General features: G+C 39.5%; 1 protein-coding gene and 1 pseudogene across 1 annotated transcript in view; one reads left to right on the top strand and one right to left on the bottom strand.

Moving 5' to 3' along the window:
- Chrm3 (cholinergic receptor muscarinic 3) overlaps positions 1-23,785 on the top strand; it is a 492,930-nt gene that overhangs the window by 113,039 nt on the left and 356,106 nt on the right. Inside the window, exon 2 of the mRNA XM_052157102.1 lies at positions 17,294-17,406. The gene's annotated coding sequence lies outside the window, so the exon portion shown is untranslated. The remainder of the gene's footprint in view (positions 1-17,293; positions 17,407-23,785) is intronic.
- The window catches only part of LOC127664615 (L-lactate dehydrogenase A chain-like), a 31,782-nt pseudogene continuing 21,059 nt past the window's right edge, over positions 13,063-23,785 (bottom strand).

Here is a 23,785-nt window from a genome sequence, read left to right as displayed (position 1 = left end):
TACCCAGTTTAAGAAACTCTTTGGGAAGGATTAGGAAGTAATACCTTGTGGGTTTTGAAATTCCAAAAGCCTATGCCATCCCCAGTGAGCTTTTTCTGTATTGTGATACAAGCTCTCAGCTCTGATTACTTCATAGTAAAAGATAAATCTAATAAAAAGATAAATCTAGATTTCAAGATACAAGCTTTCAGCTATGATTACTTCAGAGCTATACCAGCTTTTCTGCTGTAAAGTTCCCTGTACCTCTATACCTCTGGAATTATTAGCCCTGAATTAGACACCTTTATAATTTGCTTGGTCATTGTATTTTAACACAGCAATAGAAAATTAACTAAGACGGACTATAGTATACTTATCTGCATATCACAGAGTAAGAATGTGTAAAATTCCACTTGTGTCATTCTATTTCATCTCTTCATTATTAAAGCCCATGTTGTTGTAGGTTCACCACTGATGTTTGTGAACTTCTGAGCTATGGGTTCTTGGCCAGGTTTACAATGTCAGACATATGTTTTTTCCTCCTATGTAACAAGCATTAAACCAAAGCAGAATGCAGCTCGTTATCCTCATAACATATGTGTCATTATTGCATCCATGCATGTTATTATTGTAGCTTGCAGGGTTCACAGCAGGGTAAGGCTGATGACTCCCCAAGCTGCCTGCTTAGCACCTTCTGGTACTATGAAAGCTAGCCAGCAGAGAAGAAGCTTCCTAGTCATGTACTCAAACTTTTAAAAATATTTTCGCCCGCTATAGGATTACTTTGTAGGAGGGTGGGCATGATGATCTGTAATTTGTATTTCTGAGTTTTGCCAAGTGCTTAGCCCAGAATGGAAACCTGTGAGCTCATGCATGTTGCTCAGTTCCTCCATCCCCTAAGGCAGGTCCCACACAAGGCTGAAATGCGGCTTACAAGAAAAGTGTGTAAGCGACTGACATAACAAAGGTCATCCTCTGCTGTTATCTACTGAGCTTTAGAGATTCAAAGGCTGCATCTAGGATGCAGTCAGACACTTTACCATCACTGCTTTCTTTCTCTTATGCTGAGACTATGGAATGTCACCACAGCCAGTGCTGCTGGCTCATTGACCATGGGCAGCCCTCTGAGTAACAGGCCCTGAAAGATCCTGTGGTCTCCTCTCACTGGTGCTTGGCAGAACTGAGTCCTGTAGCTGTACAAGAGCCAGGCTCTCAGAGAGACCTGGTAAGCCCCCTGCCATGGTTCACTGACAGGGGATGAACTCTTGCCCTGAGTTGGTTCTGTTCACCCTGGGCTTTCAGCTGACCATCTGTTTGAAGGCTCAGGACACAGTGATAGCAGAGTAAATGTGACAGCCACCTATAAGGTAGCAATGATCAGTTTTGTGGTCAGATGGCTGACTTTGAAGCATAATTAGCAGTGTGCCTAGTGACCTTCATAGCCAACAGAACATAGAGATCCCAGGGAGTCAGAGGCAAAGGGGAGAAATAAAAGAGCATTAATTTAATTTGAGATAGAGACAAAAATCAAATACTTTTTCTGGAAGACTCCAAGAACCCAACTTGGCCATTCCTCTGCTGATTCAGGCTCAAGGGGGAAAAAATCTATACTTGTTCCACCCCCTCATCACCTCCCATTCACTTCTGAACTCACTGATGTCTTTTTCTAGTGTCTGATGGGATGGTTTGGCAAAAGCTGCCTTTCAAGAAACAAAAAAGATTAAGAAATCATTACTCGGAAATATATGTAAGTCTTGCTTTGCTTGAAAAAGCAGTTAACCAGACTGAAGCATGCGTTGTGCTTAATGGTAGCCAGTTACTAATTCAGAAAGGGAAAAGTATGAAGTTCCAGCTCTTTTATATAATTCATATGTTTTGTATATCCATAATTACTTGTGACTGTGCTTTGGTAATTATCTGTATCTCTAGCCACCCATCATTCGCCATTAGAATTCACATGGCTGCAGATGTCAACATAGGATGGATCGAAACTGACTTTAACACTTTAACCTTTTAAAAAGAACCTTAGCTTATTTATTTTTTTAGTTGTGTATATATGGGGATGGGGTAGGATATTTTAGGAGAATTTTGCATAAATTAGAAGTCAGGTACAAAAATGTATAACAAAATTTACAACATGCAGAATGATTAGCTAGTTGCATAGAAGAATATAGGCATTGCGTTGCTTGACTTGAGAACTGGCTGGAAAAGGCCCCAGTCACAGCCAGGCGGTATTACATCAGATGAGACATGCAGACCAAAGGATGGAGAGGCTGGAGGTAAAACTTTCAGTAGCCTGTGGCAATTTTATTCTCACACAGGGAGTAAGACAGGCCCAGTGCGTCATTTGCATGGAATTCTGGGAGAAGCCATTTGTTGGGGCTGGGGTAAAAGGAGAGAGCTGACACAATGGAGCCCGGCTGGCTTTCTAGGGTGGTGGAGCTGTTTTCTATTTTGATTGTATTTTTACACTTCTGTGTTTGTTGATAAGATCCCTTCAAACCTTACACCAAAAAAGCTGTTTCCATATGTAAACTATTCCTAAAAGAACCCAGCTGCACGGTCTGAAAGGAGCACTCTGAGTTTAATTCTTTGACTAATATCATCAGTGGAGGAAGAGCCCTGGTTCACATACAAGTGACCTGGTTTTCACCACTTACAGACTGAGAGACGTTTTTTGGAGTGGTCTGGTGGATAACTTAATGGCACTCCCGAATTCTACCTCTCCCAGTCTAATCCCTTACATGATGACGATGTCCTGTGGAAATGATTTCTGCATTAGTGTGTAGTTCTCCTTGGGATTATTTTATTTTAAAACAAATCATGTATACTTCATCCTTGATCTGTTCACTGACTATGTGACTATGAACCCCAGTGTCTGTGAAATGCAGGGGAGCCTTGCTCATGGAAAGCACTCACCCATGTGAGCAGTATTAACTCTAATACTGTTCTTCCTAAGCAGGATGGGAACCGGGTAAAGGGGAAGAGGAGAGGCAGGAGGAAGATAAGGAAGAAAGAGAAAAGCACATGATAGTTAAAATAATGAGCTCATGGCCATGCCTTCAGGAAGGTTTCACAAGCATCTTTTTCTTTAATTTAAGTAGTTCTCATCCTCAGTGCAATTAGTGAATGGGATGAGTCTTGGTCTGAAAGTGACTTCTAATCCTTTCCCCACCCCAAGGCAGATGCTCCAGAAACCACTTCCTCTGCTCTCTTTACTGGCCCTTTGCTCAGACTTCTGGCCTTTTCTCTGCATTAGCTAAACTCCTCCTCACCCCTTAATGAAAGGGCGTGACCACCTCTGTACCACCTCCGGCAGCTCTGATGCATGGGAGAGAGCCCTTTGTCCTCTGCCTGCCAAATGGATGTTTCAACCCAATTAGATCATGTTGGAGCTGGATGTAACACTCAGACAGACTACAGAGATGCTCTATTTTGTAAGTTATATATGAAAAAAGCACACTGATTTTTGTCTAGTTAATTGAACTGTCCTTATTTCAACTCAAGAGAATACAGCTATTGGAACACCAGCCCAGAGAAAGCAGCATACATAGAAGTTAATTATCAGTATGGCTGATACCTTCAAGTTTAATAGCCAATAAATACGAGCACAAAGTGACACCTGTGTCATTACAAGTGTAAACACATCTATAACCCCTCCCAGGGGTGATTTTAAACAATCTTAGAAATGCCTGCTACTTTCATTGCTCTTGGATCATTTTCCTGAAGACTTTCTATCACTTTGATTTATTATTTCCTACCTAGTCACCAAGGGCATCCAGGCAAGGTACTAAAATAGTTATTTCAAAAGACAACAGAATGGCTCAGTGGGTAAAGCTGGTTGCTACCAAGCATGATGACCCAAGTTCAATCTCTGTCCCACATGACAGAGGGAAGGAACTGCAATAACTATCTCTAACGAAACAAGCTTTACAATCTTAGCAAGAAGAAGGAAAAACCTTTTCATCTAACTCTTTCTATATAATAAAATCCAGCTCCAATTAGCAATTTATGTCTCATGAATCGCCATTTTCTTGGCCTTCTAAGATCTGGACATGCTTAAACTGGTGACCTATGAAGTGGGAGACTCAGGGTGAGAATAATCTTGAGAGGAAAAGCCAATCCCTCCTACACAGGGAGATCATTCCATTTCCCCATGATACTTCCCCCTAATCATGCAGTCAAGGTCACATTTTATGTTTTCCTTGTGACATGGTGCTTTTGATTCCACAGACTTCTATTAGTTTTCTGTGCCTTTGTTCTGTGATAATGTAAAAAGAAAAAGGAAAAAAAATTAGTTTCTTCATGAGTTAGTGCCCGGGTGTGTGTGGGGGCGGAGGCGGCGGGGGTGGGAGATCAGAACTTCCTTCAGATGAACATCTGAAGTTGGAATGAGTGCTTAGTGAGATGTCCTCTAAAAGGTTCACCTTCAGTGGCTCTCTGGACGCAGTGCTTCTCTGGTCAGATATTTTGTTCCTTTTTAGTAGGAACTTAAGTGTCTTTTCAGTATGCTGACATTTTGTTCCTGCGTATGTAGATCATGTGTTTTAGCACACATGTTCGTGTGTGTGTTTGTGTGTGTACATGTATACATGCTGATGGAAGCCAGAATTCTACTTCAAGTGTCATTCCTGCATCACAAGGATCTACCTGTCTCTACCTACAGAGCTCTGTGATTATTTTTTTATGATAGAATTGAAGATTTACGTGGAAAATATTTCTGATAAAATTGTAGAAAATGCAGAAAAACATGTTAAAATAGAAGATTATCATAGAAAATTTTGTATAGATATAATAATGGTGGGCATAAAAGTATTCCCAAGTTGATTGAAAATGGAATTATAAACATTTTCTGATAAAGTTGAAGATTTACATAGAAAATATTTCTGATAAAATTGAAGAAATATATAGAAAAACATGTTAAAATTTAAGATTATCATGGAAGTTATACAGATAAAATGGTAAGCATAAAAATAATTCCAAGTTGATTGAAAGTGTAATTATAAGCAAGCACATGGCCCATACAGTCAGTAGAGCAGCTGGGACAGAAGTCCTACTGCCATCATTTGCACAGAGGAGCTGGACAGGTCCAGGGCCTTCTGTGCACTGCCTGCCAGGAGAGAGTGATCTCAGAGCAGCGCTTTCATTTCTGAGCACTGAGATTAGATCTCCACCTTCTCTCTGGAAGGGACCTGCTAGGATCCCACAGGGCATATGATCAGTGAGATCAGTGGAGCAGCTGGGACGGAAGTCCTTAACTCCCCGCACCCTCCCACCCCCACCCCATTTGCACCAGGGAGCCCGGAAGCTCCACAGCCTTCTGTGCACCTACCCTGACAGAAGAAAGTTGGTCTCCTTAGAGTATTGACACAAGCTTACAGGCCCACAGGAAGAGCTCTGTGATTACAAGTGAGTGCATCACGCCGGGCTTTTTATGAGAGTTATTTGGACCCTCAGGTTTACAAGGCAAGTGCGGTTTACTGCTTGCAGTTTCTTTTCTAGCCCATCCCACTGACAGTTTTACCTTGATAAAACACAGTGTTGTGTGTTAGCTGCTTTTTTTTCATCAGGGTGACTGAATGCCTGACAGAAGTGACTTAAGGGAGAAAGGATTTATCTTGGCTCACAGTTTAAAGGTCTACCATGGCGGAGAAGGTCTCATTACAAACCCATTGCCTATTTGAAATAGCAGAAGCTTATAGAAGCTTGGTCCCATTTCAGCCAATCAGAGAACAAAGACAGCTGAAGACAGAAGCAGACCACTGTATAATCTTCAAGGGTCCACCCCAGGGTCCTCTTCCTGCCAACTAAGCCCCAATTTCTAGATGGTCCAGAGCATCCTCTAATTGTACCACAAACTGAGGACCAACGGTCACAGACACACAAGTCTATGGGGGACTTTCTACATTTGAACCATAACATTAACAAAGGATCATAAATGTCCCTTACTGGCCCATTTCCTGCAGATTTATTCTGAAGCTTTCCACTACTGGGGGATTCTGGAATCTTTAAGAAGCAGAACCTGGTGCAAAGTCTTGAAGTAGCAGGGGAAGCATCCTTGGATAGGAGAATAAGACCTCAGCCCAATTCTCTTTATTTTTTTCACTTGACTGCAGAAGCAGATTCTCTCTGCCATACTCTCCCACCATCATATGCTAAAACAAAACAAAACAGGGCAAACAGATGTGGCTGACATCACAAAATTGTGAACCAGGATAATAGACCTTATTTCTCTATAACTTGTTCTCCTCGGGTATTTGTTATAGTCAGGAATCAGAATGACACAGAAAATGTTGGTTTAATTCAACCTTTGCTTGCAGGAAGTCAGCATCATAATGTGGCAATTGTCTATGACGAGTGGGAAGCTGTAAGGTGAACTGTGTCTATTTTAAGTAAAGTAGGTGGTTTGAATGATTACACTTCAAGTAAAACTTCACTTCAGTAATATTCTCTAAATGTTTCCATTGAAGTTGGTAAAATAGACTAATAACACAGCTCTTAGTAATGCTAGTCATATTCTGAGAAGTGAGTGGCCATGCTGAGGGTCTTGGATATTACTACTTTAGAAATTCTTCTTTTAAGCATATATCTGAACTCCATAAGATTTTCATTCTCTCAGAAAAACCAAGGAACTGAAAATAGCTTATCCACAGTCACCCGGCCTGTCCACTGATCTACCAGCAAAGACTGCACTTAGTATTTTATATTCTGTGCCTTTATCTATGGCATGTCAATGTGTCTTCCATATTTACTATAGTATTAAGCCATCATATAGGTCTAACAGTTTAGATTACACAGTGCTAACTCTCTCAATTTTGTTATTAAAAATAGCAAGCCACCCACATTCCAATAGAAGATCACACATCTGAGAATATTTGGGTGGCACAAATTGGTCTTGTTCAGTTTTGAAAACAAAACAAAACAAAAAAGACACAAATCTGGGTAAGTTGTTGTAGAGATTGAATCTGGGAAAAGTAGGGAAAACTGTGGTAAATGTAATCAAAGTCTATGAAATACCAGCAGGAAAATATAAGAACAGCTTCTAGTTATTATTTACCAAGTAAATTATTTGTGAAAATCAGCTTAAAGTGATAGTGAGGAAAGGTTTATTTTGTTGTCTGAAAATGTCTAGACTTTAGAATTCTATATACTGTGCTAGTGAGATGACTCACTGCATAAAGTGTTTGCCACCAAGCCTGATGACTTGAGTTCAATTCACAGGACCCACATGGTGAAAGGAGAAACCTTGAACCTTCACCCCACAAGCTGTCCTATTAGCATGTTGTAGGTATATGCATGTGTTTTATGTGTTCTCTCATTCTCTCTCTCTCTCTCTCTCTCTCTCTCTCTCTCTCTCTCTCTCTCTCTCTCTCCCTCTCTCTCTTTGTAGAGTTTTTCACTAGCCTAGAATTTACTAAGCATAATTATTGTTCATTGAGCCCCAGAAAATTTGCCTGCTCCCCCAATGTTGCAGTTACAACTACATACCACCATTCCTGGATTTTAGCATAGAATCTTGGATCTAATTGAGGTCTCCATTGGGGACCCCACACCCAGTCCAATGGTTGGCTGCTAACATCTGCCTCTGTATGTGTAAGGCTCTGACAGGGCCCCTCCAGAGACAACCATGACATCTCCTTTCTGTATGTACTTCTTGTCATCCATAATAGTGTCGGGGTTTGGTGACTGTTTATAGGATGAATCCCCAGTATGACAGTTTCTCAGTGGCCTTTCCTTAGTCTCTGCTCCACACTTTGTCTCCTTTATTGCTTCTGTGAGTATTTTGTTCCCTTTCTCAGAGGAACTGAAGCACCCCCACTTCAGTCCTCCTTCTTCATGAACTTCCTGTGGCCTGTGAATTGTAACTTGTTTAATTTGAGATTTTGAGCTAATATCCATTTGTGTTCTTCTGCGATTGGGTTACCTCACTCAGGATGACACTTTCTAGTTCCATCGATTTGCCTAAGAATTTCATTAATTCATTGTTTTTAATAGCTGAATAGTACTCCATTGTGTATATATACCACAATTTCTGTATCCATTCCTCTGTTGAAGGACATCTGGATTCTTTCCAGCTTCTGGCTATTATAAATAAGGCCTCTATGAACATAGTGGAGCATGAGTCCTTATTACATGTTGGAGCATCTTCTGGGTATATGCCCAGGAGTAGTATATCTGGGTCATCAGGTAGTACTATGTCTAATTTTCTGAGGAACCACAAAACTGATTTCTAGAGTGGCTTTACCAACTTTCAATCCTACCAACAATGGAGAAGTGTTCCTCTTTCCCCACATCCTCTCCAGCATCTGCTGTCCCCTGAGATTTTTATCTTATCCAATCTGACTGGTGTGAGGTGGAATCTCAGGGTTGTTTTGATTTACATTTCCCTTATAACTAAGGATGCTGTACATTTCTTTAGGTGCTTCAGAGCCATTCGAGTTTCCTTGTTCGAGAATTCCGTGTTTAGCTCTGTACCCCATTTTTAATAGGGTTATTTAACTCTCTGGAGTCTAACTTCTTGAGTTCTTTGTATATATTGGATATTAGCCCTCTATTGGATGTAGGATTGGTAAAGATCCTTTCCCAATTTGTTGGTTGCCATTTGTCCTATTGACAGTGTCCTTTGCCTTATATGAGTTTTATGAGGTCCCATTTGTTGATTCTTATTCTTAGAACATAAGCCATTGGTGTTCTATTTAGGAAATTTTCCCGTGTACCCACTTTTTAAAGATTCTTCCCCTCTTTCTTCTCTATAAGCTTCAGTGTGTCTGGTTTTATGTGTAGGTCCTTGATTCACTTGGACTTGAGCTTTGTACAAGGAGATAAGAATGGGTCAATTTGCATTTTTCTACATGCTGACCTCCAGTTGCTCCAGCACCATTTGTTTAAAATGCTGCTTTTTTCCACTGGATGTTTTTAGCTCCTTTGTCAAATATCAAGTGACCAAAGGTGTGGGGATTCTTTTCTGGGTCTTCAATTCTATTCCATTGATCTTCCTGCCTGTCTCCATATGAGTAACAAACAGGGTTTTTTTTTGTTTTGTTTTGTTTTGTTTTGTTTTTTTATCACTATTGCTCTGTAGTAGAGCTTGAGGTCAGGAATGGTGATTCCCCCAGGAGATCTTTTGTTGTGGAGAATAGTTTTTGCTATCCTGGGTTTTTTGTTATTCCAGAGATGAATTTGAGAATTGCTCTTTCTAGATCTATGAAGAACTGATTTGGGATTTTGATGGGGATTGCATTGAATCTGTAGACTGCTTTTAGCAAAATGGACATTTTTACTATATTAATCCTGCCAATCCATGAGCATGGGAGATCTTTCCATCTTCTGAGATCTTCTTGGTTTCTTTCTTCAGAGGCTTGAAGTTCTTGTCATACAGATCTTTCACTTGCTTAGTTAGAATCACACCAAGGTATGTAATAGTATTTGTAACTATTGTGAAGGGTGTTATTTCCCTGATTTCTTTCTCAGCTTGTTTATTCTTTGAGTAGAGGAAGGCTACTGATTTGTTTGAGTTAATTTTATATCCAGTCACCTTGCTGAAGTTGTTTGTCAGCTTTAAAAGTTCTCTGGTGGAAGTTTTGGGGTCGCTTAAGTATATGATCATATCATCTGCAAATAGTGATATTTTGACTTCTTCCTTTCCAATTTGTATACCTTTGACCTCTTTTTTTTTGTCTGACTGCTCTGGGGCTAGGACTTCAAGTGCTATGTTGAATAGATAGGGAGAGGATGGGGAGCCTTGTCTGGTCCCTGATTTTAGTGGGATTGCTTCAAGTTTCTCTCCATTTAGTTTGATATTGACTACATGTTTGCAGTATATTGCTTTCACTATGTTTAGGTATGAGCCTTGGATTCCTTATCTCTTCAAGAATTTTATCATGAAGGCATGCTGGATTTTATCAAAAGCCTTTTTAGTTTCTAATGAAATGACCATGTAGTTTTTTTTTCCTTGAGTTTGTTTATATAGTGGATTACATTGACAGATTTCTGTATATTGAACCATCCCTGCATCCCTGGAGTGAAGCCTACTTGAACGTGGTGAATTATAGTTTTGATGCATTCTTGGATTTGGTTGGCCAAAATTTTGTTGAATATTTTTGCATCAATGTTCCTAAGGGAGATTGGTCTGAAGTTCTCTTTCCTTGTTTGGTCTTTGTTTGATTTAGCTATAAGCATTATTGTGGCTTCATAGAATGAGCTGGGTAGTGTTCCTTGAGTTTCTATTTCATTGAATAGTTTGAAGAGTATTGGTATTAGCTCTTCTTTGAAGATCTGATAGAATTTCCTACTAAACCCATCTGGTCCTGAGCTTTTTTCAATGGGAGACTATTAACAACTGCTTCAATTTCCTCAGGACTTATGGAACTATTTAGGTGGTTTATCTGACCTTGTTATCTAGAAAGTTGTCCATTTCACTCAGATTTTCAAACTTGAGTATAAGCTCTTGTAGTAGGATCTGGTGATTTTTGAATTTCCAGTTTTTATTGTTATGTCTCCCTTTTCCTTTCTGATTTTATTAATTTGGGTAGTGCCTCTGTGCCCTCTGGTTTATCTATCTTGTCGATTTTCTCAAAGAACTAGCTCCTGCTTTGGTTTATTCTTTGTATAGTTCTTCTTGTTTCTATTTGATTGATTTTGACCCTGATTGATTATTTCCTGCTGTCTACAAGCTGGATGTATTTGCTTCTTTTTGTTCTAGAGTTTTCAGGTGCACTGTCAAGCTATTGGTGCAAGCTCTCTGCATTTTCTTTTTGGAGGCACTTAGAGCTATGAGTTTTCCTCTTAGCACTGCTTTCATTGTGTCCCATAAGTTTTGGTATGATGTGTCTTCATTTTCATTAAATTAAAAAATGTCTTTAATTTCTTTCTTTATTTCTTTTTTTGACCAAGCTATCATTGAGAAAAGCATTCAAATTCCATGTGTATGTGTGTTTTCCATTGTTTTTGTTTGAACTTAAGACCAGCCTTAGTCCATGGTGATCTGATAAGGTGCATGGAATAATTTCAATATTTCTGTATCTGTTGAGGCCTGTTTTGTGACCAATTATACGGTCAATTTTGGAGAAGGTACCATGAGGTGTTGAGAAGAAGGTATATGCTTTTGCTTTAGGATAGAATGTTCTAGTTCCATTTGGTCCATAACTTCAGTGAGTTTCACTATGTCTCTTTAATTTCTGTTTCCATGATTTGTCCATTGTTGAGAGTGGGGTGTTGAAGTCTCCCACTACTATTGTGTAGGGTCTAATGTGTGCTTTCAGCTTTAGTAAAGTTTCTTTTATGAATATGGGTTACCTTGCATTCCAGAGCATAGATGTTCAGAATTGAGAGTTCATCTTGGTAGACTTTTCATTTGACCAGTATGAAGTGTCCCTCCTTATCTTTTTTGACAACTTTTGGTTGAATTTTATCCTATATAAGAATGGCCACTCCAGCTTGTTTCTTGGGACCATTTTCTTGGAAAATTATTTTCCAACCTTTGACTCTTAAGTAGTGACTGCCTTTGTCACTGAGGTGGGTTTCTTGTATGCAGCAAAATGTTGTGTCCTGTTTATATATTCAGTCTGTTAGTCTTTTTATTGGGGAATTGAGACCATTGATATTAGAGATATTAAGGAAAAGTGATTGTTGCTTACTGGTATCTTATTTGTTAAAGGTAAAATTTTGTTTGTGTAGCTATCTTCTTTTGGGTTTGTTGAAAGAAGATACTATATTGCTTTTTCTAGGGTGTGGTTTCCTGCCTTGTGTTGGTATTTTCCACCCATTATCCTTTGTAGAGCTGGGTTTGTGGAAAGATATTGTGTAAATTTGCTTTTGTCATGGAATGTCTTGTTTTCTCTGTCTATGGCAATTGAAAGTTTTGCTGGGTATAATAGTCTGAGCTAACATTTATGTTCTCTTAGGTTCTGTATGACATCTGCCCAGGATCTTCTAGATTTCATAGTTTCTGGTTAAAAATCTGGTGTAATTCTGATAGGTCTGCCTTTATATGTTACTTGACCTTTTCCCCTTACTGCTTTTAATATTCTTTCTTTGTTTAGTGTATTTGGTGTTTCAATTATTATGTGACTGAAAAATTTCTGCTCTGGTCTAGTCTGTTTGGAGTTCCGTAGGCTTCTTGTATGTTCACAACCATCTCTTTCTTTAGGTTAGGAAAGTTTTCCTCTATAATTTTGTTGAAGGTATTTACTGGACCTCTAAAATGTAAATCCTCACTCTCTTCTATACTTATCATCGTTAGGTTAGGTCTTCTCATTGTGTCCTGCATTTCCTGGATGTTTTGGGTTACAAGCTTTTTTGCATTTTGCAGTTTCTTTGACTGCTGAATCATTGTTTTCTATGGTATTTTCAGCACCTGAGATTCTTTCCTCTATCTCTTATATTCTGTTATTGATGCTTGCATCTGTGATTCCTGAATTCTTTCCAAGGTTTTCTATCTCCAGAGATTTCTCACTTTGCAATTTCTTTATTGTTTATACTTCCTATTTTAGATCCTGGTAGTTCAATTCCTTCACTTGTTTGTTTGTGTTTTCCTGTATTTCTTTAAGGGATTTTTGTGTTTACTCTTTAAGGGTTTTTACCTGTTGACCCATGTTTTCCTATATTTCTTTAAGGGATTTTTTTGTTTCCTCTTTAAGGACTTCTGACTGCTGACCCATGTTCTCCCAAAATTCCCTATGGGATTTTTGTGTTGCCTCTTTAAGGGCTTCTACCTGTTGACCCATGGTCTCCTGTATTTCTTTAAGGGTTTTTTGTGTTTCCTCTTTAAGGGCTTCTAGCTGTTGACCCATGTTCTCCTGTATTTCTTTCTTTCTTTTTTTATTTCACTGTTCAAGGTTTATTTGGTGTTTTCCTTGGCATGACACTTGAGTGGTTGGTTCCATCACCCATATGCAGATCTTACATTTCACATGATATTGCACTGTACACTACAGACACATAATACATAAAATATCCTGTAGAACAGTTATGTGCAAGATGTGCATAATGGACTTACACACTGGAGCCAGGTTATCACTCACTGGGAATTCATTGGCGTAGGCGTGTTTGGTGAGGGTGCACAAGGCAGCAATGCAACAGGCTCACAGGGTAATTGACGCCTGCACACAGTTGGCAGTGTGTTTCGGAGATAGTGGGACTGTCACACTAACCAGGTTACCACTACACAAGTACCACTTGGCAGCAGGGCAGAGCTGTGGGAACTGCGATTTTTTTTTCCCCAGACCACCAACCACAGCTCAGATGATCTCCATAGAAATCATACTGCAGCCTGAACAGTGAGGTGCTAGGACACTGGGAAGACGTTAGAACTGCAGCTCCTTCTGGATTCCCCAGAGGATATCTGCACTTTTCTTTAGGCAGGCCTCCTCCTCAGGAGTCAGTGTCACCTTCACAATATCCGAGATTTCATTTTGTCCCAGGATACATGGGCCACTGAAGAAGACATCATCACTGATTCCATAGAGACCCTTAATCATGGTGGAGATGGGATGCACCCGCCTGAGGTTCTTTATGATGTTCTCGGCCAGGTCTGCCACAGAGAGGCCGATGGCCCAGGACATGTAACCTTTCAGCTTGATCACCTCATATACACTGTCAACCACTTGCTTGTTAACATCCTTCCACTGCTCCTTATCCGCATCGGTGCCCAATTCTGGGTTCAGAGACTTCAGGGAGATGCCAGCAATGTTCACACCACTCCACACAGATACACTGAAGTCGCCATGTTCTCCCAGGACCCACCCGTGACAGCTCAGCGGGTGAATCCCCAGCCTCTCTCCCATCAGGTGACAGAACCAAGCTGAATCCAGATTGCAACCACTTCCAATAACTCGGCTTTTGGGAAAGCCACTGATTTTCCAAGCCACGTAGGTCAAGATATCCACTGGATTTGAGACAATAAGCAGCTTGCAGTATGAACTGTACTTCACAATGTTGGGAATGGTGAACTTAAAGATGTTCACATTTCGCTGGACCAGATTGAGTCAGCTCTCTCCCTCTTGCTGGCAGGCCCCCGCTGTGACAATGACCAGCTGGGAGTTTGAAGTTACACTATAGTCTTTGCTGGAGACGATTTTTGGTGTTTTAAGGAAAAGCCTGCCATGCTGGAGATCCATCATCTCTCCCTGTAGCTTGTCCTCTATGACATCAACAAGGGCAAGCTCATCTGCTAATTCCTTCGTTAGGATACTGATGGCACAAGCCATGTCAACTGCACCAACCCCAACAACTGTAATCTTATTCTGGGGGACCTGTTCTTCCTTAAGAAGATTCACAATCAGCTGATCCTTGTGCTAGCCCAGGCCACGCTGCTGCTGCTCGCCCGTCGCCCCCCACCATGCACTAGCGGTCCCAAAAGATTCAATCTCCTGTATTTCTTTAAGGGAGTTATTTATGTCCTTCTTAAAGTCCTCTATCAGCATCATGAGATGTGATTTTAAATCCAGCTCTTACTTTTCCGATGTAATGGAGTATCCAGGATTTGCTGTTGTGGGAGAACTGGATTCTGATGGTGCCATGTTTCCTTGGTTTCTGTTGGTAATGATCTTGTGTTTGCCTTTTGCCATCTAGTTATCTCTAGTGTTAGCTGGTCTTGCTGTCTCTGACTGTGGCTTCTCTATCCTGCAAGCCTGTGTATCTATACTCCTGGGTGGCTTCTCTATCCTGCAAGCCTGTGTATCTATACTCCTGGGATTCCCTTTCTCTCAAATGTCCTGCATACGTCTGGTTTTCCAGGAAGTGCCAGGAGATGGAGTCTTTCCTGTGGCAGACCTGGCAAGGGTTGAATGTCCTTGTCTGCTGCTGGTTCCCTAGAAAGTATCACGAGATGGGATCTTCCCTGTGGCAAAACTGGAAGGGCATCTCTATGCTCTTAAGGGAAGTACTGCCTATGCTACCTTCTGAGTGCCAAGGTAGACAATGATGAAATATGACATGATTAATATAAGTTGTAATGATGAGTTATGTGCCAAATACTGTGTCAAAATATTTATACCTCCTGTATCAGTATTCTGAATAAGGTAGGATTTTGTGAAATTAAAGCTATTTTACTGGTTACTTAGAGAATGCCCAAAGCCAAAACTTGTAATCTACTCAAGGAGGACACAGGTGAAAGTTAAGAATGGAGCATAGGAAACCCTTGCACATTTGACAATGAAATTATGCCGAGTAGACAGATGCATTAGCAGTAGCAACAGAGAGGAAGCTAATAGAATGGAGGCAGAGACAAGAGAACAGAGCCCATAAAGATCACATGACTAAAAGTACACTAGGTGTCTCCTGCATACTCACACTGGGCATACTAAGAATTTCCCTGTCCTAGAGATGATAGAAGTAGGCTTTTACCATGAAGTCAGATGTCAAAATTATAAAACAAACAAAAATGCTGGAAATTTTGTTCAAGGCCAAATTTTTCCAACTCAAACCCAGGTTTCTTTCAAGCCAATTATAATTGGATGGGGGCCGAATGGGCATTTTCTCCATTATCTGTACCTAATTCTCTTCTGGGAGCTAAGATGGATCTTTGGCATCTTGTCTTCAGCTTCTCACATTTTACTGAAAGCACAAAGCAGGTGCTCTGGCAACTATTATAATTGTCTGATGCCCTTTAACTGGAAAGGCCCCTCCACAGAAGACTGCATCCTCAGTCTCTCATGTAACACAACCTTTTATGCATTCTTTCCTCTAGCTTTTCTTGTTTTTCTCTCATCTAGGCAGTCTTACTATGGTCCACTCTTTGCCCTGAAGTATAGCATGCCCTTAAGAATGGATGAAATGCTTTCAACTGTCTTGAGCATTTGGGGATGGGGCAATTCCTTGATTGTACTGAAGGATTCCTGCCTAGACAGTTTAGACTAGCAAAACAGATAATATCACAAAGGCACAGTTCTCTCAGGGAAGTATGAATGAAGCCAGAGACCTTGCGTGAAGAAATGTCTATGTCTATGTCCCAATAAATACAGTCTGTTATTTGAAACTAAGATAACTTATGCAGCTATTTTTGACTTGTTTAAAAATGGAAAGATGTAAAGCCATTCTTAATTCATAGGCTGTGCAGAACCAGGCAGGGAGTTTGAGCTTCATGCTCACCTGCTCTGGACTGCACAGTACCAAGCTACTTTTCTCATGGGTGAATCATTGGAGCCAAGTCAACTGTTTCCCCTCCATTCCAGAATAGCTGTTCCTTGCTCCTGATTGCCTATAGGAAGTCTTATTCACTGTAATAATTTCAGTTTTCCCTGCATTCATGCAGTCATTCCCCGTGGGCATCACAGGATGAGAGAAAGTGTCTCGGTCAATAACCAAGATACTGTCTAATCTAGAACTAGAGTGTGTTGTTTTCTCTTGGTAAAAATTCATTGTTTAAGTGTGTCACTCTTTGAAGAGATTTTCTAATTAAACTAATTTAAACAACTAACATGTAATTGTTGAGCAACATATTTGAATTTCATTCACATGATTTTTTCAAATACTTCATTCTAGTTTTCTTTCTTGGAAATGTATTTAAACAAGAAAATAACACTGGCCAGTAAATTACAAGATTGGCAAAGTATGAATTCAGACCCTGACAGTTGCATGCTAGTGCCTGAAACTGTGGGTAGCATACATTTTTTATTCACTCAGCAAATACTTACATGTGCCAGGTACTATATTGAAGCAATAGCATTGTTCACATATATATTGAAAAACAGCAAAGAATAGAACATTTTAAAGAACTGCAGGGGCAAACGAGTCATTTGATCTACCTTATAAGATATTCTTGGGATCTGTCATTCATGCTACCCAATCATGGAACACAAGCAAGTCTAGGATGATATGTGCTATGCATGTTCTAAATGGTATGAGATCTAATCCTTGGAATTTGTAAAAACAAGATGGTGAGCTACATTAAAGCTTTGTTATCAACACTAAATGAAATATCATAGTCAGGAATTAGCATAATTCCCAGAATATGTCAAATCCTTATCAGAGGATGTTTGCTTTTGGTTTATTTTGCTTTTTATTGATATATTTACGTCTTCCCAGAAGTGCTGTAGAAATTTTCTGCTACATTTATTTCTTAATCATACTTAGCATTGAACTAAATTTAATTCTTAGTCATGCTTTACACATTGAATAGACAATGTGTTCTCATGGCCATTGAGCAATGAGCAATGTAAATGAAGGTCCTTCCTGGAATTTTTTTTCTGTTTTTGTTTTTTAGTCAAACATCTATTATTTCTGTTACTGATGCAGCCTGAAAAGACACTCTTGTGAAAATGGTATTACTGATGTCTGTTGACTGATGCTGTCATTGTCTTTTGTGTCTTTGTAGATATGGCCAGTAATGGCATTTACATCGGTTCTGACTTGCTCAGAGGACTGTGGACTGAGTGAACCATGGTCTTTCCCATCATCATGCACAGCACAAAGGCTCTTCGTTTTTAGGTACTTTTTACTCAGCTTTATTTACATGGTTATGTATTGATATTTTTTTAAATATAATTTTATAATGAAAATTGCCCATAGTGTTGCTAGTTAAAATATGTGACTGGAATTAGTCTCTCAGTTTCAATCCATTGTAGGATGAAGGCATACCGTAAAATATACTCGCATCTAATAGGAGTGTTAATATTGCACTGTGATGGCTGATCTTGGTTGTCAACATGAAATGAAATGAAATGAAATGAAATGAAGCTCAGTTGAACTGCTTCTATCACACTGGCCTATGAGCATATCAGTGGGGCATTCTCATGGTTAATCTGATGTCAGAGAGTCTATCCCAGTAAGAACCATTCCTCCATGGTCTTTGATTCAGTTCCTGCATCTAGGTTCCTGCTTTGACATCTTGCCTAGCATTCCTTAAATGATAGACTGTAACTTATAAGTCAGATAAGTCCTTCTCTTTTTCAAGTTGCATTTGGTCAGTTTTTATCATAACAACCAAGCCTCAAGCTAAGAAATTTAGCTCTCTGTTAAATGAATAAAAAAGCCATGTCTTTTGATTCTTTAATGCCTTATATTTAATTACAATTGAGGTAAAGTATGCATTTTAGCAAGCTTAATAATTTTAAATAGTTCAATAGTTCAATTTTGTTCTAACAAGATATCCACGTGCTTCCACTTACACACATCAGATGATATCTATGGTATTGTGAGAAGGAAATTGTACTCTGAGGAACATAATTGTAGTTTTGGCTTCATTTATCATTCAATTAGTCTGCTATTCTCCAGGCTTTGGATTTTTCTGGAAAAAATGAGAATATCATAAAATAATAATTTCTCCTTCACCTAAATTCCTAAGATGACTACAATAGTCAAAGGAAGGAAGGAATGTGAACTTCTGACCTAGCAGTAAGGCTTCAGGTTTAGAGGCTGGGGATGTTATAGGTATAGTGTTTGCCTACGGTGCACATGATCATGGATGCCACTCCCTGAACTACCTAAACTGGGCATCTTGGAATATAGAACATATCTGTAATCCTAACACTATGGATGTAGAAGCAGAAAAATCATGAATTCAAAGTCATCCTAAGCTATATAGTGACTTCAGGGGCAACTGAGGTTACATGAGAGCCTATCTCAAAAAAATTAATATAAAATAAAAAGAAATACAAAATGAATTCTATCTGTTTCTAAGTTAAAAGTAGGCAGAGTGAAAGAGTTGCAACCACCATGTTTTAATCTATTGGTTAATAGAGCATCACATTTTGTATGTTCCTTCCTAGAAGATACATTTTTAAAGGCACAATTAATTTATGGCCCATATTATTATTTCATGTACATTGGAAAATACATTAAAAATGTGAGTTAGTTTTTCAATGTCAAGAAAATACCAGAACACTCCATAGAGCAACGATTTAGTTTTTTCAAAGTTATTAATTTATTTTAGATTATGATATAATTATATCACTTCTTCCATTTGTTGCCTCAAACACTCCCCTATACCCCTTGTTCTCATTAATATCCATTACCCCATTTCTTTACTTGTTACATATATAAGTACCACCTGCTCAGTTTGTATAATGTTGCTTGCATGTATGTTTTCAGGGATGACCATTTGAATGAAAGTCTTAGTGTCTTCTAGCCCCATTGCTTTGCATCTGTAATGAATCAAAGTGTCATTCTATGGAGGGAAGCCAACCAAAGCTTCCCACCTTGTGGCTACTGAGAAAACATCTAACCTTGCCATGCCTAGTGTCCCTGTGTGTGTAATGGAGCTGGAAATAAACATTAACTTCTCACACCGTGAGGATTACAGAGGTTAGTAGGAATAGACATGCAGCCTATTGGCCTCCTTGAAGAGTGCTCAGTGCGTTCTCTAGGGAATATGAGATCATCATGATGACTCTATGATCAGAGAGCTCCAAGTTCAAAGTCATTCACCAGTTGACTCTGGAACCCAGCATGCTCATTGAACTTTCTGACATCTCCATTTATGAGAAACAGTGGAGATAATTGCAGTCTACTCAGTGACATTTTTATTAGGATAACTCAAGCCAGCCACCAAAGAGGACCTGTCACTGTAACCTTTACTGGGGATTTCAAAGAGATAATCAAAATTATAACAAAGTATTATTCTCAAGTACAAGCCAGATCTCTAGACTTTGAAAGTGGTTTTACTTATACTATATTTAGGAGATTTTCATGAATGCTGTAATTGATTACATGATTTCTTTTCTTAAATATGGAAATCTTAACTATTGTTACTTATTATTAGTGAGCATGTACATGCCCTATAGTGCATGTACATCATAAGGTCAGTTTTCTCTTTGTACCATGTGGGTCCCACAGATCAAGGTCATTAGTCTTGGTGATACAAACCTTTACCTGCTGAACCATCTCAATAGGCTTAAATATTAATTTAAAAAAAAATAGCAAGTAGTTCAAGTCAAGTTGCAAATTGCAAGCATACCTTAAATATGTCATCCCAGATTTAAAAAAAAAAAAAACTGATCCAGTTATGCTACATGATTGGAACCCAGCACCATGAAAGCTGAAGCAGAAAGACTTGCAGGCCAGCCTGGATTCCATAGGGAACATCAGGCTAGCCAGGACTACATAGTGAAAGTATATCTCAGAAGACTGATGGATAGGTCTGGTGGGATCATTCAGTGGGTAAAAGCACGTGTGGACAAACCTGTGGTACTGACGTCAGTATCATGAAAGGAGAATAACTTCCACAAGTTGTCCTCTGACCTCCATAGACATGTTGAAGAATGTGGGCCTGTAAACACACACACACAGTGGGGGGGGGGGGAGTGCTATACAGCCAGATGGATGAATTATACATAGATGCACTATAAATAAATACTCTATTGTCTTTTTAAAGCCTATTAGAAATTATAAGCAAGAGATCTATGTTTTATTTCTTATGAAATTTTGGCTGCTATGACACTCAACACTTTTGTTTTGAGGAAAGGAAACAGGGAAGAAAGAGGGAGAATGTAGACCGTGAAGGGGCAAGGGGCTTTAGCTTTCACTTTCCTAACCACACACTCAGCACTAGGTATGAAATGGATCTTGTTATGAACAAACATCCAATGTTGTCCTCTTGGCTCACACTGGGCAAAATTCAGTAGTTCATAATGAGTGGCATTTTCCACATGAGTCATGATTTGTTCCCAAGGTGGGAAGTGCTGATAACAAGGGGGCGAGGGAGCCAAGCTCGTGACCCCAAGCCTTGTGTCCATGTCTGTAGCTCAGCAGTTGCCAACCTGAGGGCTCTCACTCACCCCAGAATGCCATGGCTTGTCCTCTGTCTATGTTAATTATAAACTAGCTGAAGCAGCCAGAGCGTTTGGTTCATCCTCCGTGCATCCACCCACACTAACAGCCAGTGAGCAGTTCACAGGTAAATTCCGTCTGACTTTTCATTTAGGTCATGCTGTTATCTGTGGCTTCTGTGTGTGCTCTCTCCTTGTTTGCTTTTTAGTGGCTTAAGATTGGATATGGTTTTCGATGAAGAGAGCAGTGGTGGTTGTGCAGGAGGCTGTTGAGAATAATGGCTCTAGGAGTACAGTCCTAGGTACCATAACCATAGCATATGGCTACTGCTGCACTGTCCATGTGTAGGGACCTGGTAGACAGATGCTACCTGTCCACTCTCCCCACTTTTGTCGCTCTCCACACTTATAGTAACTTAGGGTTCACAGCATTCACATTTCAATGTCTTATTAGATATTGGGCTAAAAGGAAAAGACTCCATAGTTCCATTAGTTTGGAATACGCTGTTAAATAGATTTTTGTGGATTTCTACTTATTTTTATTACTTGCTTGGCTATTCTACATTTATGATGTTTTCCCTAAAATGTATTTGTAACTTTAGGAGTCTCCCTCTGTTGGAAGCTGATTAAATTGGGTTTAAATCTAATACTTGCTTTTAAAATATATCTCTGAGCATTCACAGAAGCACACACATGTACACATATGCATGCACACACACAGACACACAAATCAGTGGCACACAAGCACACACACACACACACACACACACACATCAGTGAATTGTGTCTGTCACTTACTGTAGAGATGGACAGAGTTCAGTGAAGACTTGGAGCATTCAGACCTGAACTCTGATGGAATTTGGAGCTGGAAAGTAAATTAAATGTTTATCAGTGGTGATTTTAAGAATCGGCAGACAAGGTGTAGCCATGATTAGGCCTAGTATTATTGTGGGAGAGGAGATAAGGGATCTTAGGAGGGGAAGTCTCTTGATGTGAGAACCTGCTGAGTGCCAGGGTGTGGCTGACTTTTGCATACTTGCCTAGCTTGTGTCACTGCTTTGCCACGCCTAGGGAGGCATCCCAGGACCTGGGAGGTAAAAGCTGAGGACCAGATAAATCTCAACTTCATAGATAGTAGTAGAGCAGTGAAATGAACCTCCCGATAGCAGAGCTGACAATCTCTGCATGTCCTGAGCAGCAGATGACAGGCTGGTTTGGGCTGTGGATCCTTTTTGTGTCTTTGCTACCTAGTTTTGTCTACAGCAGACTAGCCTAGTGCTGGTCACACCTGAACATGCTTAGAATCATGTTTTCCCAGTGTGTTTTAATGTGTAGTTACTGATTAAATCCATGATGCAAATGTATACCCTGTGACCTTAGATTGAACAGGAAATAACTGTACTTGCCATGATTCAAATATTTCTAGGAACATCTTTGATATGGAAATTATCTTAAAATTGTTATTAATGTAAATCTAAACAATTAAACAAGAGACAAAAAGGATCACCTTTAACAACACCCTTATATCTAGTCAACTACTTTTAGCAAGAGGTTTTAAGTGTCTTAGTGGGGACCCAGAAAAGGGGAAATCATTTGCAATGTAAATAAAAATAAATGAATATTAAAAAAAAATGCTGATTCCGTACCCTCATGGATTCCCTTGAGGAATCCACGGCTCCAGTGGTAGCAGCAACAGCAGAGGAGAGAGAAAAGGCAAATGAGATAGAAATGGAAGGGGAAAGCAGGGTGCTACTGCCTTAGAATCAAAGATTACCAGACAGGAAGTTCTTTTTGAGGAATAAGCAACAAAGATTTGTTCTGGATTCAAAAGATTATGGAGACAGAATCTTTGAATGTCACTCGGCATTATAAATGACATACAAAGAAGTCATTCACGATTAAAAATGTTTCAGTTAATGTAGCAAACCTCACTGTTGTTATAAGAAATTATCAAGTTGCCTCAAACATCCACAAGCACCATACTCATTAGTCAGTCCCATCAACATTGGGTAAACACTCCATCAGCAAAAAAAATGTGACTCTCTACCAGTCCATTTTCTTCTTAGCATTTTAAGCAACAAATTATTTTTAAAGCGAAGCCATGTATGTTCTTGTCTAATACCTATCTATTCAACTGTACAGTAAGTGATATAATATATGCTGTGATATAATATAATCACAGCATTTGTATTATCTCTGAGAGACCTAACTAAACCAGTGCTTTTGTATATATGTGACTTGTCTTCTTGAGATAACTCCTTTATTATAAGGGTTTTTGTTGTTGTTGTTGGTCGTGGTGGTGGTTTTTGTTCTTGTTTTTTGTTTTTAACAAACCAGGATTGTTTCTTAACTATGCCTGTGCTGGGTTGGCTTAAGAGGAGCAAGTCATAAAAAGGCCTAAATAAACAATAATAATACTATTAATAAACAAGATCTGTGCAATATGAAAAAAATGTGCAAATCAACTGGGTTTGGTGCTTCATGCGCATAATGCTAGCTCTTGAAAAGCAGGGGGATCAGGAATTCAAGGGCTTCCTCAGCAACATAGCCATTTCCAGGACATCCTGGACTACATGAGATGCTCTCTCCGAAACTCACTAAAGGGAGGCTGATAAAAATGGTTCTGCAATTAAGAGCAGATGCCGCCCCTCCAGAGGACCCAATATCAGCCCATCACCCACTTGTCAGAGGTTTGCAGTGCCTGTACTTCCTGCTCCAGGGTGCAGATGTCCTCTTCTGGATTATATGGACATCTATACTCACATGCACATAACCCCCACAGAGGTATATACATAGGATTAAAAATAAAACTGTCTTAAAATTAAAAGAAAGATAAAAATGTAGAGCTGACTCTACTACCTTATTAGTTTATGTTTATGCATCTTACTTTCAGAAGCAGCCTCTCATCAACCATAAGATGGTTTTCCTGAGACAGGAGGATCTCTGAATTCCAGTGCAGCCAGGACTACATAGAGAAATACTGTCTCAAAACAAAACAAAACAAAACATAACAACAAAAAGAGTGTTTCCTACTACCTCTTAGAATAGAATGATTACTTTTATACCAATTTCGAAGGAAATAGTTCTTGAGGTTTATTTGA

The sequence above is a fragment of the Apodemus sylvaticus genome, chromosome 14 (assembly GCF_947179515.1).
Source record: "Apodemus sylvaticus chromosome 14, mApoSyl1.1, whole genome shotgun sequence".
Taxonomy (NCBI): domain Eukaryota; kingdom Metazoa; phylum Chordata; class Mammalia; order Rodentia; family Muridae; genus Apodemus; species Apodemus sylvaticus.
The sequence above is the reverse complement of the archived record's forward strand: the minus strand, read 5'-3'. Positions and strand labels throughout refer to the sequence as shown.